Source organism: Silene latifolia, chromosome 2, assembly GCF_048544455.1.
Source record: "Silene latifolia isolate original U9 population chromosome 2, ASM4854445v1, whole genome shotgun sequence".
NCBI lineage: Eukaryota > Viridiplantae > Streptophyta > Magnoliopsida > Caryophyllales > Caryophyllaceae > Silene > Silene latifolia.
In genome coordinates, this window is record NC_133527.1 from 77,896,957 (window position 1) to 77,909,737 (window position 12,781).

Consider the following 12,781-nt stretch of genomic DNA (forward strand, 5'->3'; position numbering starts at 1 on the left):
TGAATCATACCTCTTATGTGCGCAGTTGATGACTGGGTTACTGAAACTGAGTACCCTACTGCAAACATTTCTGCTTTCCTTGCTATTCCTCCTTTGGAGAGGTCTTGGCCTCTCTGTTGCGAGGCTGGCCATCTTCCTCGCTGCTTGAAGGCTGATGGTATTGCTAGGGTGCCTAAACCTTCAAAGGCTATTAGTGCTTCCACTTCAGGCAGTAAGTCTATTTCGTTTTCTCCTTTCTCCCTATTTTGGCTCTTCTGTGATATTTAGTTTATATTGCTAATGTAGTGTTTCATATTATAGCTACCAGGTCATTTACTCGCCTTGCCAGATTTGGTATGGCTGACCTCTCAGCCAGGCTGGCTAAGATTAAGGAGAAGGGCTCCTAGGGAGGCAGAGATGCTGAGCCTGTTATTAATTTAACTCATTTGCCTGATGCTTCCAAGGTCTCTCATGTTCCTGTTGCCTCTGTTGAAACAAGTTTAGCAGCCCAGAAGAGAAAGATTGAAGATGTTGATGTATCTGCCCCAGTCAGGGAGGTGAGAGCCAGGGTAGATAATGTGGAGGCTGCCAAGGTGAAGATTAGGGATTATGCTGCTTTCAAGTCAGATGTCATGCTCACCCTTGACCCTGTTGACATTGCTACCCAGGCAGTTGCTTCTGTGGATCATTCTGTCAGCCTTTTGGCAAGTGCCTTGGCTGTTGTAAGAGAGGTACGCTATTTTTATTATTATGTGTATTTCGTAATATGTGTATTTTATTTGGATGTTTTTATTATTATGGCATAATAATCATATTATTCTGTTTGCTTTTGGTCAGGGTGTCGCGGCTTGTCTCCACAATGCTTATCGGGCTACTTCTCTGGTAGCTAGGATTGACCTGATGATATCAGATTATGATAAGCTGAAGTCTGAATTGGATTTTGCATTGGCTGACCTGGCTACTAAGGCTGCTGACTTGGCGAGGGCGCAGGCTGAGAAGGATGCTGCTACGGCTGAGGCAGATTCAAATAAACAGCTCTTGCTAGAGGCGTTGGATAGGAATGAAGAGCTCACTCTGGAGAGGGATGATTTGGAGTTTAAACTTAATGATGCCTCCCTTTATTTTTATATTAAGGGGAAGGTAGATGCTATGTCGGAGCCTGTTGAGGCCAAGGCGAATTGGAACCCCGAGGCTGATATGGCTTTCGCTGCTTCCAAGTATCCTGATCTCCACAATATAGGAAATGAACAGGAGGTTGATTCCCCAGGGGAGCAGGATGTTGATGCTGAGGCTGATCAGGCTAAGAGTGGGAGTGCTGATGATGTTTCTAAGGAGAAGCAATAATTTTAATTTTTCTTTGTTGGTATTTGGCCCATCCAGGGGGGATGTTCTTGGACAAACAATTTTATTTTCTCTGTCTCTGCTTAGGTCAGGGAGGGTATCCCTGGCCTTTATGAATATTTTGGTGCCTTTGCCCCAGGGGATAAGGGCTTTATTAATATGATCGTAATGGCCTTCCTTGGCTGATTTTGCTTATTTCCTTGAATTTCTTTGAACTTGTGAAATTAGTTTTTCCAATCCTGTTGACCTGTCGAAATTTCTATTTTGTTAACCTGTGAGATTTATTGAACTTCTCCTGTCATTTGAATTGTCGTCAGTAATTCAACCAGGTATGGTTTTGGCCATAGTGGTTGAAGGGGTGGGAAAACCGGCCTGTCAGGAGGGCTTATGTCCCCTGCCTGACTGGAGGGCTTGGTACTTGGCCTGACAGAAGGGCTTTTTAGACTAATGGTTGGGATGGCACACCCTTCCACCGTCTTGATGCATCCAGCCGTTTCTAAACATGTGCAGTAAACCTAGTCAGGTCAGGCAACTATTTCATGCCTGATTGGTCCTGACATTTATTGTATCCGGTGATGGTTACCAACTCGTCACGCACAATTAAGTGCAAATTTTTTGTTTCAAATTTTGATATATAGTAGAGTAGCCCTCAATCCTGAATATTTATGCATATAAACATTTATCATGTATAATTGTTCAGGATTCATTCAATAAGAGAAATTGGGTTAGTTAAATATATGGACATGGATTGCACATAGAGCATATGAAACACGTAATTTTTTCAGATAGCATGTCAGGTTGAATTACTGATAGTAAAGTTATGATTTTGTACCTGATTATTGGCCTGACAAAGGTTTTATACATGGAATAATTTCAAATGAGTTATGTTCCAAGATCTCGGGATCATTTCTCCTTCTATTATTTAGAGCATGTATGCTCCTTGTCCAATGATTGAATCAATTAAGTAGGGGCCCTCCTATGTGGGGGCAAGCTTGCCCGCTGATTTCTCTTTTTTGTTTGGAAAAACTTTTCGTAGGACGAGGTCTCTTTCCCTGAAGACTCTAATTCTGACATTTTTATTGTAAGTCTTAGCTAATGCTTGTTGGTATGATGCCATCCTGATTTTGGCAGCGTCTCTTAGCTCTTCTGTCAGGACCAGGTTATCTTGCATCAGGTCTCTAGTTGCTTCAACATTGTTCAGGCTATATCTTGATGTTGGTACCCGGACTTCTGCAGGAATGACAGCTTAACAGCCATACACCGAAGAATAAGGTGTTTGACATGTTGATATCTTTGGAGTTGTCCTATCTGCCCATAGTACTAATGGAACTTCTTCAGCCCATCTGCCTCGTCTTCTTTTTAGTTTCTTCTTCAGGCAGCTTATGACTACCTTGTTATAAGATTCAGCCTGGCCGTTAGCTTTTAGATATCCAGGGGTGGATGTTACCAGGATGATATTCCATTCTGCGCAAAATGCTTGGATCTTTTTCCCCACAAATTGGGTTCCATTGTCACATACTATTTATGATGGGACTCCATATATGCAAATAATGTTCGTTCTGATGAAGGATATTACTTCTTTTTCAGTTACTTGCCTGAAAGAGTCAACCTCTATCCATTTGGAGAAGTAATCAGTCATAGCCAAAAGGAATACTTTTTGTCCTTGAGCTACAGGCAGCTTCCCTACAATATCCATGCCCCACTTCATGAATGGCCAGGGCACAGAAATTGAGTGAAGGAGCTCAGATGGCTGATGTATTATTGGTGCATGAACTTGACAGGCTTCACATTTTGAAGAGTATTCCAGGCAGTCAGCCCTCAGTGTAGGCCAGTGGTAGCCTGTCCTGAGTACTTTACTTGCCAGGCTTTTTCCTCCTTTATGGTTACCATAATGTCCATCGTCTATTTCTTGAAGTACTTGTTTGGCTTCATCAGGCTTCAAGTATCTCAGGTATGGTCCAGCCTGCGATCTCTTGAATAAAGTGTTATTGATAATGGCATAGGTTGAAGCTCTGATTTTAAAAGCCCTTGCTTCATGTCTTCCCTGAGGTAGTATTCTTCGATGAAACCAATCATAATAGGGTTTAGTCCAAGAATTATTATCCTGATTGACAGGGTTGACTTGTTCAGCCTTGCTGATGGTTGGCTCTAATAAATGAACAATTGGTATTTTATCGAAAACTGTCGGGGTAAAGTTTGAACCTAGGCTGGCCAAAGCATCAGCCTGTGTGTTCAGGTCTCTTGATATTTTATCTATATCAAATAAAGCAAATTTAGCGGTAAGGTTTTTTGCATATTCTAAATACGAAATCGTTTTTGCATCCTTAGCCGTATAAATTCCCTTTATTTGATTAGCAATTAGAAGTGAATCAGTTTTTACCTTTAGATTTTGAACACCAAGGTCTAGACATACTTTTAAACCTGCTATCAGAGCTGCATATTCCGCTTCATTGTTAGTAGCTCTGAATTCACAGCTTATAGCTTGTGCTATCATATATCCCTGTGGCGATTTAAGCACTAATCCTAACCATGTCCCCCTGGCATTGGATGCCCCATTTATGAACAAAGTCCATTCTTGGTCTGGGGTTTTATTTTCCAATTGGTTGACCTCTTTTTTCAGGTCAGGTTCTAGGTTAGGGCTGAAATCAGCCACAAAGTCTGCTAGGTCCTGCGATTTGATTGCTGCCCTGCGTTCAAAAGAGATATCATATGTGCTAATTTGAACTGACCACTTGGCCATCCTACCTGATAATTCAGGCTTGCGCATAACATATTTTATGGGTAAGTTGGTCCTGACTATAATGGGGTGGCTTTCAAAATAGGGTCGCAGTTTAGTACATGACATAATTAAAGCTAAGACATATTTTTCAAGTAATCCATACCTCATCTCAGCATCCAGCAGGCTCTTACTTACATAATAGAACGGATGTTGTTGACCTTCCTGTTCTTTTACAGGGACTGCACTGACTGTTGTGTCAGTGACAGATAAGTATACTGACAGGGGTTCCCCCTTCTCTTGTTTGGCCAGTAAGGGTGGAGATGACAAAAAATATTTTAAGTCTTGAAAGGCTGTCTCATGTTCATCCGTCCAATGAAAATGTTTATATTTTATTAGTAGGTTGTAAAATGTTTTACACCTTTCAGAGGATCTTGATATGAACTGGTTTAGGGCAGCTACCCGGCCTGTCAATTTCTGAATATCTTTGACGGACTTGGGTGACTGAAGTTCCAGGATAACTTTTATCTGTTCTAGGCTGGCTTCTATGCCTCTCTTCGTAACCATGTATCCAAGGAACTTACCTGCAGAAACTCCAAAGTGGCATTTTGCAGGGTTGAGCTTCATGTTGTATTTTTCCAATATTTCGAATGCTACTTCCAAATGCTTCACATGATCTTCTGCATTTTTGGATTTTACCCTATGTCGTCTATATAGACTTCCATGATATCACCTATTTGATCCTTGAACATCATGTTGACCAGGCGCTGGTATGTTGCCCCTGCATTCTTCAGGCCGAAAGGCATGGCAGTGTAACAGTAAATGCCTCGGTCTGTTATGAATGCAGTACTCTCCTGGTCAGCAGGGTGCATTTTTATTTGATTGAATCCACTGGAGGCATCCATGAATGTCAGCATCTCATGCCCTGCTGTAGCGTCTACCATGGCATCAATATGTGGCAAAGGAAATGGGTCCTTGGGGAAGCTTTGTTCAGGTCAGTGTAATCTACACAGACTCTTCATTTTCCGTTCTTTTTCTGCACAACAACCACGTTAGCCAGCCACTCAGGGTACATTACTTCCCTGATCATTCCCATATCCAGGAGTTTTTCCACTTCTTCGTGGATTATGACATTTCTTTCAGCTGCAAATTTTCGTCTTTTCTGGTGTACATGCTTAAAAGATGGGTCAATATTAAGTTTGTGTGTAATTATATCAGCACTAATTCCAGTCATATCAAAATGAGACCAAGCAAACCAAGATGATTTATTTTTGAGGAATTTTACCAGTTTGGGCCCGACACTATCTGGAGCGTCAGATCCTACTAGAACATACCTGTCAGGGTACTCAGGGTCTAGGATTACCTGATCTGTTTCCATTCTGAGAGGTGCTACATAAGTGCTCCTGACAGGGTACTAAAATTTCTATGCAAGGGACTTGCCTACCTTGGACGGTTTCAAAGCCGTTGTATAGCATTCTTGGGCTGTCTTGTGATCTCCTTTGATTTTGACTATGCCGTAATCCATTGGTATCTTGATACACTGGTGATAGTTCGATGGCACAACTTTAACATTATGAATCCAGGGTCTGCCTAGAATTGGATTGTAGGATGACAAGCAATCTAGGACTCCAAATTTCTCATAGGATGAGACTCCTTCAACGTAGGTTGGTAGGTGGTTTTCTCCTAATGTGCTTCTGGTTTCTCCACGGAACCCTACCAAAATGCTGGATTTTTTGTGATTTGGTCCTCATTGATTTTCATGGCTTTTAGCACGTCAAGCATGATCAGGTTTACTGAGCTGCCTCCATCTACTAGGATCCTTCTTATTGCGGCGATTCCAATCTGCATAGAAATTACCAGGCCATCATAATGAATATCAGGGATACCTACCAGGTCACAATCACTGAAAGTGATTGTTGGGACATGATCCGATTTGCAGGGTGACATGATCCTTGGCGTCCTGGCTATCTTTTTTTGCCGCTGAACTAGTTAGACCGCAGATTTCTGACCCGCCAGATATGAATTTTACTTCATAGATTGGGGGTGGTGGAGGAAGGTTGCGATCCTGCTTATGTTCCTGGTTCGCTTTGCCTTGGTCTGCATTCCTTCCTTTCGTCTTGATCACGTCTTTCAGGTATCCATATTTCAGCAGATAAGCCACTTCTTTCCTCAGGGTGAAGGAGTCATCCGTTGTGTGTCCAACTTACATGTGGAATTTGCACCATTCGGAATTGTCTCTCCTAGGTTTAGGGTTTTCCACCTTTCTGGGCCATCTGACCACTGGTCCCATGTTGTCAAGCCTTTGGATTAACCCTGTAATATCAACACTGAAGTTATGCTCAGAAATAGGTGGAAAAATTTTAGCCTTACCTTGATACTAATGTGCCAGGTTGACTTCTGAATGGTCTGGCCTGGAATATGAAGTAGGTCTGTAATTGTTCCCTTTGTTGCTTTTCCTATTGCTTTTTTCATAGTCTTTTGGTCCACTGGATGATCCAAGTTTGTAGCTCTTGTCTTCTTCCAGCCTAATAAAAGCGAGGGTTTTGGCCTGGACATCTTCGAAGGTATGGCAGGGATACTTAGTGAGTTCGTTGTATAAGTCACTATGAGGTAGCAACCCCTGTCTGAATGCTTCCACTGCTGTTCCTACGTCACACCTGGGAATAGATACTTTTTCTTTGTTGAATCTTGCAAGGAATGTCCTGTGAGTTTCATCAGGCTTCTGTGTAATCCTGTAAAGATCACTGGATCGCTTCTCTAACTCCCTGCTACTCGCAAACTGTTGTTTGAAGTTGTTGATCAGGTTGGCAAAAGAATGGATGCTCCCAGTTGGCAGGTTGATGTACCACTATAAAGCAGGACCGGTCAGGGTTGTTCCAAATCCCTTACACATGCAAACTTGTCTAAACTCACTGGGAATGGATGCTGCTAACATTTTTTGTTTGTAAAGGGCAATATGATTTTGTGGATCTTTAGTTCCATCATAGATTTTCATAGACGGGACCACAAATTTTTTGGGCAAGTCCACCTTTGCTATTTCTTCTATGAAAGACGAATCAGCATAGCTGTCAGGGGCAGCTTCTTCTAAACTGGCAGGTACTCCAGGTATCTTGTCGAATTTTTCATTGAGCTTCTTGATTTCCTGGACTACTACCATCATGATGGCTGCTGCAGATTCATCGGGTTTTCCATCATCATTTTTTGGCTCACCATAGTCATCAACATTGACGAATTTAAAACCACCCGGCCTCCCAAAACTGGAAAAATCAATGTTTTTGATAATTAATGGAAATGGTGTTCCTGGCTGGAATCTAGAGCCTGCTCCTTGGGTTTTTTCCAACTTTTGTTTCAGAGCTGACTCAGATTCTCTTAATTGTAGGATTTCAGCCTTAGTTTAAGCTACTTTTTCTTTCAAGCTTTCCAACTCAGCTATTTGTTGGAGGGTTGCATTCAATTGTTCTTCAATGGTAGGCTGGGCCATTTTTGTAGGATATTTGGATTTTTGTAAGATAAGGAACAAAGATTTAAAGAGCTAGATGCCCCACGGTTGGCGCCAATTATTTTGTGTGGATTTTGCGCAAGGCGAAATCAGGTCAGGGTAAGTCTAGGCAGGGTTAACTAGCTCTGATTAATCTGTAAGTAAGGTTGACAGTATATAATGCAAGAATTAAAGTATGATAAAAGAATAACGATAAGACAAAGAATTTTGTACGTGGAAAACCCTTAAATGGGAAAAAACCACGGGCACCAAGCCAGGAGAGGACTTCACTACTATGTTGAGTATTTAGCACAATGGGACGTAATTATCTCAAAATTTGTGTAAGAATGTTGTATGCTAGAGTTTGTCTTGTATATGTCTCCTTTTTCAAATGATTTCCAAATGCTTCTAATATAATGATGTGCTGAACGGCTGGTTAATATCTCCATAAATGCCAAATATTCAGTCTTAATTACTCACAATAATATCCATTATTACGTCCTTAATTACTGCCTTAATTGCAGAATCTTCCCATTGAATGATGTGCGCGTAATCTTCTTATAATATGATCTCCTGGTCTAATATCGTCCTGATTTTTTGACCGTTGTCCTCTCCATGGCCTGGCGCTTATCTTCATGTGTCCTGGTAGCTTGACATCCCAACACCCTAACAGTCAGGCCAAGGCAAGATATTGATCAGGGATATCTGCGGATTTCCAGGCCTAACAGATTTCTTCTTCGTAAGAATATCTTTCATATACTTCGCATAGGCCAGAACATGATTGATTATATCCGTAAATGGAATTGAGACTTCCAAATTCTTCACAATCTCCATAAATTTTCCAAGTTGGTCATCAAACTTAGGCTTAGATTGACGACTTGGAAAAGGAAGTCTAATCACAATAGGCTCCTTTTCTTTGGCCTTCTCTTCATCCTTCTTCGAAACTTCTTGAATGGTGGGTTCTTCTTCTTTAGAGTTTTCAACAACTCTTTCCTTGTTACTAGCATTCACAACATCTTCATCAACGGGCCTCTTTGGCCCTTCGTACCTTGTACCACTCCTCAAATGGATGGCACTCACCGATTCTTGTCTTAGGGGATTACCTTGAGGTGGTAATTGCCCCTTTTGTCTTTGTGAACTTGAAGATGCTAATTGAGACATTTGGGTCTCCAACATCTTTGTGTGAGCTAGTATATTTTTAATGGTGATGTCTTTTTCTTGGCTATCCTTTTCCATTTGAGTGAAAAACTCTTGTTGGTTCTTTTGCATTTGGAGGACCGCTTTTTGAACATCAAAACGTTGGTCATTTGATTGAGTGTATGGAGTTTGATTTTGGTAACCTTGGTTTTGGTAGTAAAAGGGTCTTTGATTTTGGTTTCTCATTGGAGGTGGGGTGTATGTTGGTTGAGGGTTTTGAACATTTTGGCTTTTGTATGAGAGGTTGGGATGAAATTTGGTGTTTTCATTGTAATAGTTAGAATAAGGGGTACCACTATTATATGCTTGGAAAGCATTCACTTGTTCCCCTACATTCACTTTGGTCATGTCCCAAAGTTCCACGACTCTCACATATTCCACTTGGAATTGATGAAGATGCCACCATGGCATTAACATGTTGCTTAGGTGATTTGGAGGCTTCTTCAATTTTAGCCATAGCCTTCTTAAACTTCAAATTAATGGTATCAATATGAGCACTAAGTTGAGCACCCAATTGAGTAATAGAGTCCACTTCATGCTTTCCTCCTCTAGTAGCCTTCCGAGGTCTACTATATTGTGAGTTATGGACCACCATTTCCTCAATCTTGTTCCATGTTTGATTATCATCAACATCGGTGAACATACCATTTGATCCCATGTTGAGAATGTTTCGGGAGTCTTCATAATGACCATTCCAAAATTGTTGTACCAAGAACCACTCGCTAAGTCCATGATGAGGACATGAGCGACAAGTTCCTTTGAATGGCTCCCAAGTTTCATACAAAGATTCTTCGTCCCTTTGTTTGAACCCCGTGATTTGGGCTCTTAGCATGTTAGTTCTTTCCGGAGGATAAAATATTTTGTAGAAAGAAAGTGCCAATTTCTTCCAAGTGTCAATACCAAGAGTAGCCTTATCAAGGCTCTTTAGCCATTGTTTCGCGGTACGAATCAAAGAAAAGGGAAATAAGACCCATCGAATTTGGTCTTGAGTCACTCCGGTTTGAGAAATCACATCACAATAGTCACAAAAAGTCTCCATATGAGAATGAGGGTCCTCACTAGGCATCCCCTCAAATTGGCTTCTTTCGACTAATTGGAGAAATGCGGATTTTGCAATGAAATTACCGGTCAAATGTTGTGGTGTGGGAGTACCATTTGGTAGGTTCTCCTCGGTTGGTACGGAATGTGATGAAAATTTATGCATTGTGGGTTGATTTTGTGGTGGGTTATTGTGGACAGCGGGGGGGCCCACGGGGGCGCTTGGGAGAGAAGAGAAACAAGCGTTTGCATTTTTGTTGGAGTCGCCACCAATTTTTATGGGAAATTGGAACCGTTCGAATACCTCGCGTCATGTCAAGACACAAAGTAGTGACATGAACACTAAGCAATCGTTACCCTTAGCATTCTATGTCTAGAATGACTCTCGTGGATGCCAATGAACACGGGTGTTCATGGAGATCTGGAGTAAGGGGTGAGGGTACGTATTAGGAAGCTCTTTTGATCGAACACCTAATCCCGCCCGCCTCGATAGCGGCCTCTACTAATGATTAGGGAAATTATTCGTACTTGATATATCGTCGATTGTATGCATGCAATGCAACATCCAAGTTTTAATCCTAGCATGTGAGAATTAATACTAAGTCGGTGAACAATTAATTTAGCATACAATTAAGGTCGAAGTAGGATTTAATGCTCAATTACATGTGAGAACATTCAAATGACACAAGAAATAATGATAAATACAATAAAAGAAAATTACAATATAAGAATTACCATAATTACATTGGATTAGGCGATTTATGTCGAAAATACCTTTAAAACGGATGTTTTGAGAAAAAAAGAATAAAAGAATAAAATTACGAACAGATCAGAAGGTGATAATACGATTAATATTTAATTATACGTAAGCTAATTAAACTAAGTCAAGGCGACCACGGAGTTCAGGGAAAGAATTCAACCCGGAACAGGCGCAGCAGAGCTGCGTCCTTTAGAATAGGCGCAGCAGACGCTGCGTCTGTTCCAGACCTGAATTCTGGCTGTGAAGCCGGAATTGCGTGTTGTTAGTACTCATTGGTGAATTTGACGATGGATTAATTTATTTACTCGGATGGAAGTGATTAGTAGGTTAATTACATACGATTAATGGGTCATGAAGACAATAAAAACATGGATGAAACGGAGATAAGGCGGGTTAATTACAAGATTAATGATTGATTAGCGACATAGGCGAACTAAATAGGTTAAATATGACAAATTAATAACGAATTAATGATGAACATGCGATGAATGTGACAAAAGACAGATTAAAATATATCAAAGACGAATTCCAGAAACTCAATATGAACAAATCGAACTTCTACAACCCGGATTGAGTTTAATGACGAAAACCCACAAATATGAGATTATAAGGGATTTAAGTTGGATTTAATGACGAATTAAACGTGTTAATGATGATGAATAATATACATGTGAAATATTAGACTATTATAACGAAGAATTAACAATCAAACGAATAAACAAATAAGAATTTGACGAATTACAGAGGACGAAGGAAGAAGAAAGGAAGCAGGAACTGCGGCAGCCTCACGAAGAGGCGCAGCAGGAACTGCGCTCCTTCGAATAGGCGCAGCAGTTGCTGCGTCCTTTCTCGACGGTTAGTCTTCTGGAAATCCGTAAAAAAGAGGTTTTAAAGCACGGTTTAGAAATCGGTTTTAAGAGGTATTTTCGACATAAACCTTACAATTGTGATACAATAATTAAAATACAATAAATAAAAGAGAGATTTACACCCTCAGACTTACATGTTGACGAAACGAGAAGGACTAAGATATCGATTAGTGATGCTCGACGCGAATGCAAAGAAAGTGCCCTCGTAAGAGGAAAACGATTAGGTTAATTAAGTTGATTGATGTATAGTTGGTCAAATTGGTCGGTCATGAAAACGAGGCTGGTACTCAGAAGGATCCGAGCTTATGTGGTTGAAAGATCAAGCACGTAGACGCCAAAAAGTAAGAACAAAAGTCTAGAATGCAAAGGGAGAAGAGAAGGGCGGACACTCGCGTGAGAAATATGAGGAGCGATGGCTCCTATTTATACTAATCACGTGGAGGAAATAGGGTTTCGGAGACTCTTTGGAAGTGAATCTCGGAAAGATATGAAAAAGAAACGAGAAATATGCAGAGAAGGACCTGGGAAGAGGCGCAGCAAGCACTGCGTCTCTTGGAAGAGGCGCATCACCTGCTGCGTCTGTTCCCAAGTGGTTTCCTCCTGCGGAAGAAAGATTTCCGTGTTTTAGTTATGGAAGGATGGAATAATTTGGTTTTCCTTAATACTTTATATGAATATTACGGGAAATTGTTTGCCAAAAGATTAAGATTGTGAAATATTTATAAAATATGGAATAGAAATATCCGGAACATTCCAGAACATTCCGACTTGGGATTGAACGATTATCAGAAAATGGAGACGGTTTTAGGCTCGGACTCCAAATGTACTCTAATTACTGTCAAAACGACCGTATCGGCACGTAGATGAAAACTAAGAGGTAGACAGTAATATTTGAGCAATCACTTGACGATAAACTTATGAATTGTAACAAATCGTTCCGCGTACCAACATGCGGCCCAATCATAACCGGGTGGTTTGCGAGAGGTGCAGAAATGAGGTATCTACAGAGCCCCCACTTTGACTGAGGCTTGGACAAGGCAAAAGTCAAAGTATAGCCATCAGGTCAATCGAAGATTACAACCTGACGACTATGGCGACGCGAGGCGGCTCAAGGGGTCTGAGCCAAGGACCTGTCGTCGGGAACATTTTAGAGTCTGTCGACTATCGGGGAGGGTCGTTTAAAGTCCATTAGACTACGTAAGGAGGCTCGCCAGCCATAAGAAGAGACCATACCTGAGACTTTTTCTCGAAATGCTTCCGGAGGTGCATGGGAGCTAAGGAGCGAAGATCAAGCGTGAGGGCTAAAATAAAGTGAGTAGCATGACACAGACGGGAACTGATGAAAGAAAACTGCTTGGGTAGTCTATGAGAAAAAGGGTAAAGAGCAGGACACAGGCGGGAAA

At 41.2% G+C, this 12,781-nt stretch overlaps 1 non-coding gene across 1 annotated transcript; it reads left to right on the forward strand.

The window, feature by feature from the left end:
- The first annotated feature begins 9,436 nt into the window (after positions 1-9,436).
- Positions 9,437-9,543, forward strand: LOC141644898 (small nucleolar RNA R71). The gene has a single exon (XR_012544500.1). It is a non-coding gene; the product is annotated as a small nucleolar RNA R71 (small nucleolar RNA).
- The last annotated feature ends 3,238 nt before the right edge of the window (positions 9,544-12,781 follow it).